Raw genomic sequence first — 9,926 nt, forward strand, 5'->3', positions numbered from 1 at the left:
AAAAAAAACTTTCTACATTGAGATTTGAGATGATACCATCACGTTTTGGTTTTGCGATTATTTTCTCTGTTCCGTTGTTTTCATCCATAATGTTTGAAGGTTTTGTAAAAAAATATTTGTCACTTGATCGCACGCGATCACAAGCGAGTCTGTGAGACGCAATGTTCGTGAGTGTGCATGTTGAAGCCATGACAGAGTAATTCCAAACTGGGGTTTTGCCTGTCTTAGACTATTTTTCTCCCCACCGGATGTGGAGAGAACTTCCTGTTCTTTGTTGCTTGGTGTTTGTGGCGCACCTTCTCTACTGAATCTGTTTAAAGTGAAGTCCATTTTGGGAAAAAGTGTTAAAGTTTTATTTAAATGCCATGGGGATTTTGGATAAATTGTGAAATAACAATTGTGAATGTGGAATATATTCGGAAGGTGAAGTCCAAGGGAGGTGAGCTCTCAATGGTATTGTGAGGAAATTGTAATTACTCAACCTGGCAGGTTTGAGTGCTGGGCAAGCTGTTAGGACGTGTCAGAAATGTTTCGAAGATTTTGATCTGAGTTGTAACCATTGTACTTAAAAGATGCGATTTAAATGTAGAAACGTGATTTGAAATGATTTTTAAAAAGATTTGATGATGTTGAGCACGTGGGGCGATTCACAGATAATAGATGATGCCCTCGGATGGACGTTGAACTCGGCGTATTGTTTTTATTCGTCTGTAAATGTTAAAGTTGCCTGAACTAGTGTTGGGAAGGCAATGGCAAACAACCCAGTGTAACCCTTTGATCGATTCAGTTAAGGTAAATTAATAGGATTTAATTGGATAGATGCTGAAGATTTTATTTTTGATTTATTGATTTTAAAAGAAAATATTTTATTGTTTAGACCAAAAATATGTTTAAGATAGATTGGATGTTTTATTAGTCTGAAGTTTAAGATGCCTTCCCCAAGACTGTGATAAAGTTTGGGAAGGTTCTAGCTACATGTGTGGATGGAGTGTTTGAGCTGCAATTTAAATGATATTTGCCTGATGACAAATTTGACAAATGATTTGACAATTTTTGTTCAACTGTTTAAACTGTATTTTATTGTTTTGATAAAGGAAATAGATTAGTATATTGAGAAGGTCAGATGAAGTGATAGATGGTTTGTGTATGTGAGTTTGAAAATGGCAGCATATTGCTGTTTTGGTGAGAGAGAAGTGGATAGATGGAAAATGTCAGAGATTTAAAATGTCAATGGAATTCAGATTGGTGATAATAGAGATTGGTTAAACATTATTTTTGAGATATTTTAGTTCCATTTCAACATGAAAGAAATGGATGCTCACCAGGTTAATGAAACTATGTTAGCTTTTGGTGTTGTTTAAACTGTTTGGAGAAATTTTGTAACAATGTTATCAAAGTTCTTGTTTCGAAGATGTCATGTCATGGCCGAGCAGAGTGGAACCCTCAAATGGGGGTTGTGCGGTAACTGTGTTAGTTACTTTCAGACTAAGCTCATAAAAAAACCTTGTTAATCTGTTAATTGAGGATAGGGAAAAGTTACTGAGAATTGAATCAAGATAATATAATGGCAGTTGCTCTGGAACTATTTGTGAATGAAACTGTAAATTGTTTAGCAGATATGAATGTTAAAATGGTAACTGTGCAAAATCGAATCGATTTGGATTCGGTTCTTGAAAGTAGATAACTTTCATATTTTTGTATAGATGATGGAATATTTTTGTGAAAACAATTATTGATCGCAAATTGGAACCCTGATAAAGACTGTTTGCTTTGACATGGAAATATCAAATGAGAGGAATGTTTTGACTATACATACAAATGAGATTTCTGTATTTTTAGCATGTTGTTTGGAGAAAAATAATAATAAGGAAAGAGATAAAATATTGATAATGCAAGTTGAATGCTTCTACAAGAACCTTTGTCAGTCTTGTTGAGATACATGAGCCCATGACGTTTATTGATGGCATGTTTAATCGATGCTTAACTTTGATTTTGTTTGTTTCGGAGTGTTGAGCACAGTTAAACCATGCAATGTACGATTTCGTTGAAATGAAGCTTTGAAAGAACTTCCACCGAAAGATTGGACGATGGGGAGAACCCAGATTTGGGTGATTGGGCATTCAACACGTGATCATGAAACTACCCCTTTCATGAGGAGACAAGATCAGCAATGTGAAAAAAAGTAAGAAAGAAAAGAAAAACCCACTGAGGAGAAGGTTGAGCAAAGTCCTAACATCGCCGTTGTGTGGTGCCTGCCTGGAGGAATGCCTGCTCTGCAAATACATCGTGAACTTGCTGTGGTTGCTTCAATGCATGACAAAGGCCTGGAGGTCCACACGGCGAGTCCTCTGCAACATGTGTTCAATGATGCAAATGGGGGCTCGTGCTGCCACCGCGACTGCCTCCAACTGCACAGCTCACTTGGTGAAATCAGGTCTGATTGCACAAACTGCTGCTGCGAGGCCCCAGGCTCTGTTGGGGCTGGATCTCTGTTCACCTCTCGAGTCCTTTTCGTCTCCTTCAACCCAGTGTCATGCCCAAGCGCGTACTTGCCAATATCTACCTTCTCCTCAGCTCAAGGAGTGCTTCGACTGTGTTTCCCGTTGGGCGCTGCTCTATCTACACCCTGACCTGTTTATCTTCTGACTTCGGGTAGCATGTTTTCAATGTGCGACACATGCTGATGAATAGCCCATAAATTAAATGGAAACACTCACTTTTATGGGACTGAGCACTCGCTGCCATTGTTGATTGAACTTGAGTAATGAATATCTTTTCTCCTTCAGGAGCGGGATATGGTAATCATGTGCAATATAATTATTCAAATTTTCCTTAGAACAAAAAACGGGGGACTGTGGAGGAAATAATTATTTTAATGTATTCTAAATTGTTATTGTGCTGGTGTTTTACAAATTTAAGTTTTATGCTCCAAGTCAAATTGGCTGTCAGTGCCCCCCTTCCCTTTTGGCCAAGAGTCCTTTGCCCTAAATGTTGATAAAATGTCTTGTTGTGGAGCGGTGTGACCTGGGCTGATAAGAGCAAACTTTTGCCTTGAAATGTTTGTCGTGTGCTTCTCACCTAGAAGGCACGTACTGCAGTTAGAGTTAACAACCCCCACCACTCTCCCATGAAAGTATAAATGCCTTGAAATGTAATCTTGTTTTCGTGCAAGCACGTGAGGATGTATACCATCTCAGTGGCTTGTACTCCTTGGGACTGACCAAGTACCAAGTAAGAATAAAACTCTGATGTAATGTACTTTCACGTTGTGGAAATGAATTAAATCGGGTTGGTTTAACGGTTAACTAAAAAGTAGGAATAAATAAAATAGAAGCAAATAATATTGCAACAAATGGGGGTTTCTCAAGTTCATTGTTTGAAGTGTACGGTGGATGGAATTAGAAAAAAATTGTTCTCAAAAGAAAAGACTTGTCTGTGGACATTGGTTATCGGTGTCTGATTTTATACAGGATTTTAAAAACCGAATTGGCTAAACGTTTAAACCCTAGAGAAGTCAAATAGGATTCCACAATCAACCAGGAAGAATCCTACAATGATCACTACGAGGTTGTGTGAAAAATCCACATCACACCCATACTGTGCGCTCCTAGCACCTACACTGTGCTCTCCTGGCACTGAACCCTACGGTGCTCTCCTGGCACCTCTGACAGCCTTCACCTGCCAGGAACCCCCAAAGCCCTGCTGCCCTATTTCCTGACTCACCAACTTCCCATACCATGTCACACTACCAACCAGTATCCCCATACCTTGGCCTGCACCTACCCCTCGCAGTCCGCGTGCACAATGGAACAGCAGCCAGAATCCATGTCAAATCCTCCAAGTCCCCATAACCTACACTAACTTGGTTAGGAGACTCCTACCGACAGGGTACGTTGTTCGCACTCACTCTCCTTATCTGCACAATCATGCCATTCACCCAAACACTTTAGTCATTCATTTCACAGTACCGCACACTCCGTCCACAACACCATCCAACACCTTTCACGTTTATGTGAAAACAACACACCAGTCCCTCGGATACCACTTGGTCATCAAATTTAACCAGTAGACTTTTTCATCTAACCCCAATTAATTTGTCACTACGTCCGTCGTCCGCTGGCCTCCTCCATACTGCCCTAATCGTTTATTTCCAACCATGTAAATGAAACATCAAAATCTCTTTACCAGCCTCATGAACCTCTGCACGGTTCTATTAAACCAGGCATTTCAATCCTTCCTCAAACAAGCCACCCTTTGTCATCCACTTGTTTCAGGTGTGTTTAATGCTCTGCCTGTAAAGTTTCCACCACTATTTTTTTCAACAATCACCCAAATCCACTCGTGCCACTCATGCCTTCTGTCATCTCTCAATCTTGCAAGCACTTTCGGTACAACTCTCAATCAAGATTTTCACATCCCCATATGGCCTACTTCTTTGGCTCATTGGAAGGGGAGTGAGGGAACGAATCCCTCATTTCCCATTTCATGACCCTGCCGCCTTTCCGCCATGGCTCAAAGGGGTCACGCCTCAATGGGGGCTGTGATCTACCCCCTCCTTTTCTCCAGGGTTCGCGGAAGTCAGGCAAACCCCAATCGGTGGAATGGCCTCCCCCTCTTCTCCAGGGTTCACGGAAGTCAGGTAAACCCCAATCGGTGGAACAGCCTTCCCCTCTTCTTCATAACTCTCTGAAGACAGAAAACAGCACTCAGCTAGCCAAACCACTCATGTGCTCAGAAAGGTCTGAAGACCAAGTGACACATGCCAGTGCCGCCTGCCACTCATCTGCACTCCACTCCAAAGTTCCTGTGAGGCTGATAGAGAAATTAAAATCCAACTTCTAAATTTGATTTATAAAATCCAATCTAAAACTGCTCCTGGATGCAGCACCTCCAAATCTGTGAGAACCCATGCGGAGCTGTCCATTATGGTTTCCGTCCTGGGCCCAAGTTCTGTCTTGGTGGCATTTCTATTTCCCCTTGCACCTCAAACCTATTTCCGATGTCACCACTCATTCCATGCTCAGGACTCCCACACACAGCAGGTTGCACACATTCCAAGGTTAAGGCCCTGTCACACCTTGACGATTTAGCCAGCGTATGACAAATTTGTCTAAAACGCTGGCACACGTTGAATACGTTATGGGTAAGTTTTGTATATGTTAAGTGCACGCTGGCATACGTCGTAGTACGCTGGCATACGTCATAGTATGCCGAGCTCGTCGACAAATTTTAACATGCTTGAAATTTTTCGACGTATGCCAGCGTATGATTCACACGTTCCGCATACGCTGGCCATAAGTTGTAGGCACGTTACGCGATCGTTGACACACGTCGACACACGTTACTTGTAAGTTACTCATAAGTCGAAACACGTCGAGGTAATGTTTCGCATCCCCGAAACTTATTTCTAACCTATGAGTAACATGTTGTAGGCACGTTACGCGATCGTTGACACACGTCGACACACGTTACTTGTAAGTTACTCATAAGTCAAAAGACATCGAGGTAATGTTTAGCGTCAGTGTTCCAGACTCCGTTTTTTTTTTTTCTTCTTCGGTATGACGGTGATGTTGACACTTCGATTTCTAGTGCGGTTATAATATAATATAATATAATTAACAGACTGCCACTCAACGATTTAAATCATAACCGCACTAGAAATCGAAGTGTCAACATCACCGTCATACCGAAGAAAAAAAACAAAAACAAAAACAAAAAAAACGGAGTCTGGAACACTGACGCAAAACAATACCTCGACGTCTTTCGACTTATGAATAACTTACAAGTAACGTGTGTCTACGTGTGTCAACGATCGCGTAACGTGCCTACAACTTATGGCCAGCGTATGCGGAACGTGTGAATCATACGCTGGCATACGTCGAAAAATTTTCAACATGCTGAAAATTTGTCGATGTACTCGGCGTACTACGACGTATGCCAGCGTGCTATTAACGTATACAAAACTTACCCATAACGTATTCGACGTGTGTCAGCGTATTCGGCAATCTTTTCATATGTCAGCATACGCTGGCTAAAACGTCAAGGTGTGACAGCGGCTTGACACTTCGATGTCTAGTGCAGTTACGATTTGAATCGTCGAGCCGCAGCCTTTTAATAGGCTACGCCACGTGATCGTCGGCGATACGCTGCCGCGCTATGCATAAGTTAGACTATCGTTGGGCATAGGTTGTGAACGCCGACAACACGCTCAGCATTCGTTGATATAAGTTATCCATATGTTATCGAAACGTTCTGTGTACGTTACTAATACGTTATGCATACGTCCAACTCGTTATTAATACGTCCAAAACTGGAGAAAAACATCAGTAGTTCAGCGTACGCCAGCGTTTTACATACATTTTGATACCTTGCCATACGCTGGCTAAAACGTCAAGGTGTGACAGAGCCTTTATGTGTTGACATTCCACACCTTCAACCTTGCCTGTGTACTGACCAACTGCCTCGCACTCCAGGGCTACATTCTCGACCACCAGGTGAATACCCACACACACTTCAGTCTCGGCAACACATACCGGTGCTGTAGTCTTGAGTGTGGGCTCACAGCATTCATTCACAAGCACTCCACACACACATCCAGGGGTCACGCATACGAGCACCCCATCGGACAGTCTCTTCGTAAACATAAAATTCAATTTCTACCTTAAGCTCCTCGTCCGCACCATGTATGCATGTTCCCATGTACCTGCTTTGTTTCAGAGTCACCTCGGTCCGGTTGCTTCTCTCCAGCTGGTTGCTCATCATTGATTCGCCACACTCCTCTGAGGCTGTCAGCTCCAGATGCTGGACCTGCTCAAAATGTATCTCACTCGTCAACAACCCCGTATGCTCCCTTAATGTCTCCATCACCATGGTTTGCTCTAATTGTGGTGTCATCCGACGAGTGATGTCAATCAATTTCCGCATCACGAGCATTACTCCCTGTGGTGATGTCACACATCCCACATTATTGTGCTGTTCTACTTCCTGGCTCCATTTTCCTTCCCATTTGAGTCGTTCATCCTCTCCGAGCCTTTTTAGTTGTTCGTTATCTTTCCGGAGTTTTTCCATCTCCGTGGACTCCAACTTTGCTCTCTTCTTTAATTGGTTAGTTTCAAATTCCTTTTCTTTTTGTTTTCTATCCCACCGTCTCTCATGTTCTTCATTCTCCAATCTCATCGTTTCCTTCATTTTGTTGATTTCCTTTTCCTGTTTCATTCCCTGTTCTTTTTTTTTTTCTTATCCCACTGTCTCTCTTGTTCTTCCTTCTCCAATCTCATCGTTTCTCTCAATTGGTTGATCTCCCTTTCCTGTTTCATTCCTTGTTCTTTTTGTTTCTTATCCCACTGTCTCTCTTGTTCTTCCTTCTCCAATCTCATCGTTTCCTTCAATTGGTTGATTTCCTTTTCCTGTTTCATTCCTTGTTCTTTCACCATCTCCGCATACTCCAACCTTGCTCTCTCCTTTAGCTGGTCAACCTCAAATTCATTTTCTTTTTGTTTTCTATCCCACTGTCTCTCTTATTCTTCTTTCTCCAATCTCGTCGCTTCCTTCAATTCATTGATTTCCTTTTCCTGTTTCACTCCTTGTTCTTTTTGTTTCTTATCCCAGTGTCTCTCTTGTTCTTCCTTCTCCAATCTCGTTGCTTTCTTCAATTGGCTGATTTCCCTTTCCTGTTTCATTCGTTGTTCTTTCACCATCTCCTCGTACTCCAACCTTGCTTCCTACTTTAATTGTTCAATTTCAAATCCATGTTCTTTTTGTTTCCTCTCCCACTGTCTCTCTTGTTCTTCCTTCTCCAATCTCGACATTTCCTTCAATTGGTTGATCTCTCTTTCCTGCTTCATTCCTTGTTCTTTCACCATCTCCGCATACTCCAACCTTGCTTTGGCTTCTAATTGTTCGATCTGCAAAGTGTGGTTATTTAACACTTCATTCTCCGTTCTCTTTCTTTCCTCACTTAACATCATCAGCTCGTTTTGTAATTCCCTCTCTTTATTTTGGTGTTTTTGTAACTCAGAAGCTTTTTTTTTTAATTCCTCTCATCTCTGCACCTCTTTTGCAGTCTACCCTCCTCATTTCCTCCAATTTCTTACAGTATTCCCTTCATCGTTCCAGATATTCTTCCTCTTTCTTTCTGTCGCCCGTTTCAGGCGCTCCCTTATCTGATCTTACCTCTTCCTTCAGTAGTTCCAATTCCCGTTTTTCCTTTTCCAGCTTTGTTTTCCATTCTTCTTCCAAGTTCTTTCTATCCCGGGAATTACTAATTAGCTCTTCCTCTAATCTTTCGTTCAGTTCGCTCTTCTCTTGTTCCAACTCATGGGTACTCCACTCTACTTTCCTCATTTATTCCTGAAGTTCCTTGAACTGTCTCGACTTTTCCAACAATTCTTCCTTCCTTTGCTCCCAAATTCGTTCCTGTGCATCGGCCAATTGTTGTGACACCCCGTGCACACAATCCTCCTGAACCTCATCTGTGTGCCGCCGTGCCTCGTCCAATTAAATGGCAAACGAATGCAATTCCTCTATACAGTCATCACCACACCTCCACCGCTCCAAGGCCTCCGACAATTGTGTCTGAAGCTTGCCAATGTATGCGCTGGCATCCTGATTTGTGTGCCCCGGCGTATACCGTGTCCACGTGGCCTGAACTGGTGGTCGGAAGTGTTTCCTTCGTGCCTTGCGGCGAGTTGCGCTACAATTAGCCCACTCCCGCTTCGTGTCGCGCCAAGGTGGGGCCGCGCTGCCATTTTGCGACTCCATTTTCTTTATAATTTGCAAGTTTTTCCTCCGATCCGCTCAAGCATAAAATCAAATTTCGACCATTTTTTTTCGTAACCAATGCCCGGGGTGCGAAATGCACCACTGGTCCAAATATCCCGCTCTCGACACCAAAATGCTGCGGATCCGGGGTGGCGGGATTCTCACCCGGTCCTAGGTGCCACCCTCACCACCACCGTCTCTGGGGTTTATAACGCCGGCCGGCTCAGCACAGGCCTCGGGTCACGCGCCTTCAATCACGATACCAACGTAATCCTTGTACCTTGCCAGTTGGGGAAATAGAACCCCTGGTTACAGACTGGTTGTGTCAGATGCCGAGCGTTTTCTGCCAGTCTGTAACTATTTTGGTTTAATATGCCAATCGAACGGATCGTTCCTCGACGCGACACAAATTAATCCATAGTGGCAACTTCATACGAACCTACCAGATTTATTGGGGAACATCGGGGATCACAACACAAGCAAAATTCACGACAATGGTTTTATTAACAATCCTCAACCCGTTCTTAACTAGGGAACCACAGTATACAGGTTTTGAGGGGGTCGCTACCGAAATATGCCTCATACAACATGTGCAGACAAAGACAAACAGCATGCATGCAAGACAAGACAGAATACTTGGTGAGGCTTCATGGACGAGAGGACAGTGTCAAGAGCACGAATGTCGCTCGCAACAGGCGGATGTCCACGGATTCGAGCTCCCAGCTCGAACCACGCCGCGTGGCAAAATGGCGCTTGTCCTTTTGTCGCAGACCTCAAGCACGCGGTCTCCGCGCAATGTCGACGGCACAAGTCCGCCGGATCAACGATGGGCCTCAGCCGATCTCTCTCCAGGGTTCAGCATACAAATCCAGGCCTAGCCCGTTCACCAGACAAGGCCCAAATCGAGGTGCCGAGCTCTGCAGGCGGATCGACAATGTGTCCAGCCGTGAGGTGAGCAAGGACCGTCAGACGCTCCGGTGTCTCCTCTCCTGCCTTCCCGCCTCGAAGCCCGACTTCTGCTTCATCCTCTCAGTTCCTCTCTCTGTCGAATCACCTTTTCTTTCTCTGCCGATGACAGACTCGACCCTCAGGTTCAGCGTTCTCTCCCGGCCGATTCACCACTGCCTTTCCTTTTCTTTCTCGCCTCGAAGCCGGCTGCCGTCCCT

At 43.7% G+C, this 9,926-nt stretch overlaps 1 long non-coding RNA gene across 1 annotated transcript; it reads left to right on the top strand.

The window, feature by feature from the left end:
* The first annotated feature begins 266 nt into the window (after positions 1-266).
* LOC147021672 (uncharacterized) lies at positions 267-2,360 on the top strand. Its single transcript, XR_015060596.1, has 2 exons — positions 267-439; positions 2,008-2,360. It is a non-coding gene; the product is annotated as an uncharacterized LOC147021672 (long non-coding RNA).
* Positions 2,361-9,926: the final 7,566 nt, after the last annotated feature.

Source organism: Eptatretus burgeri, chromosome 8 (assembly GCF_056783735.1).
Source record: "Eptatretus burgeri isolate ZD-2024b chromosome 8, Ebu_testis_v1, whole genome shotgun sequence".
Taxonomy (NCBI): domain Eukaryota; kingdom Metazoa; phylum Chordata; class Myxini; order Myxiniformes; family Myxinidae; genus Eptatretus; species Eptatretus burgeri.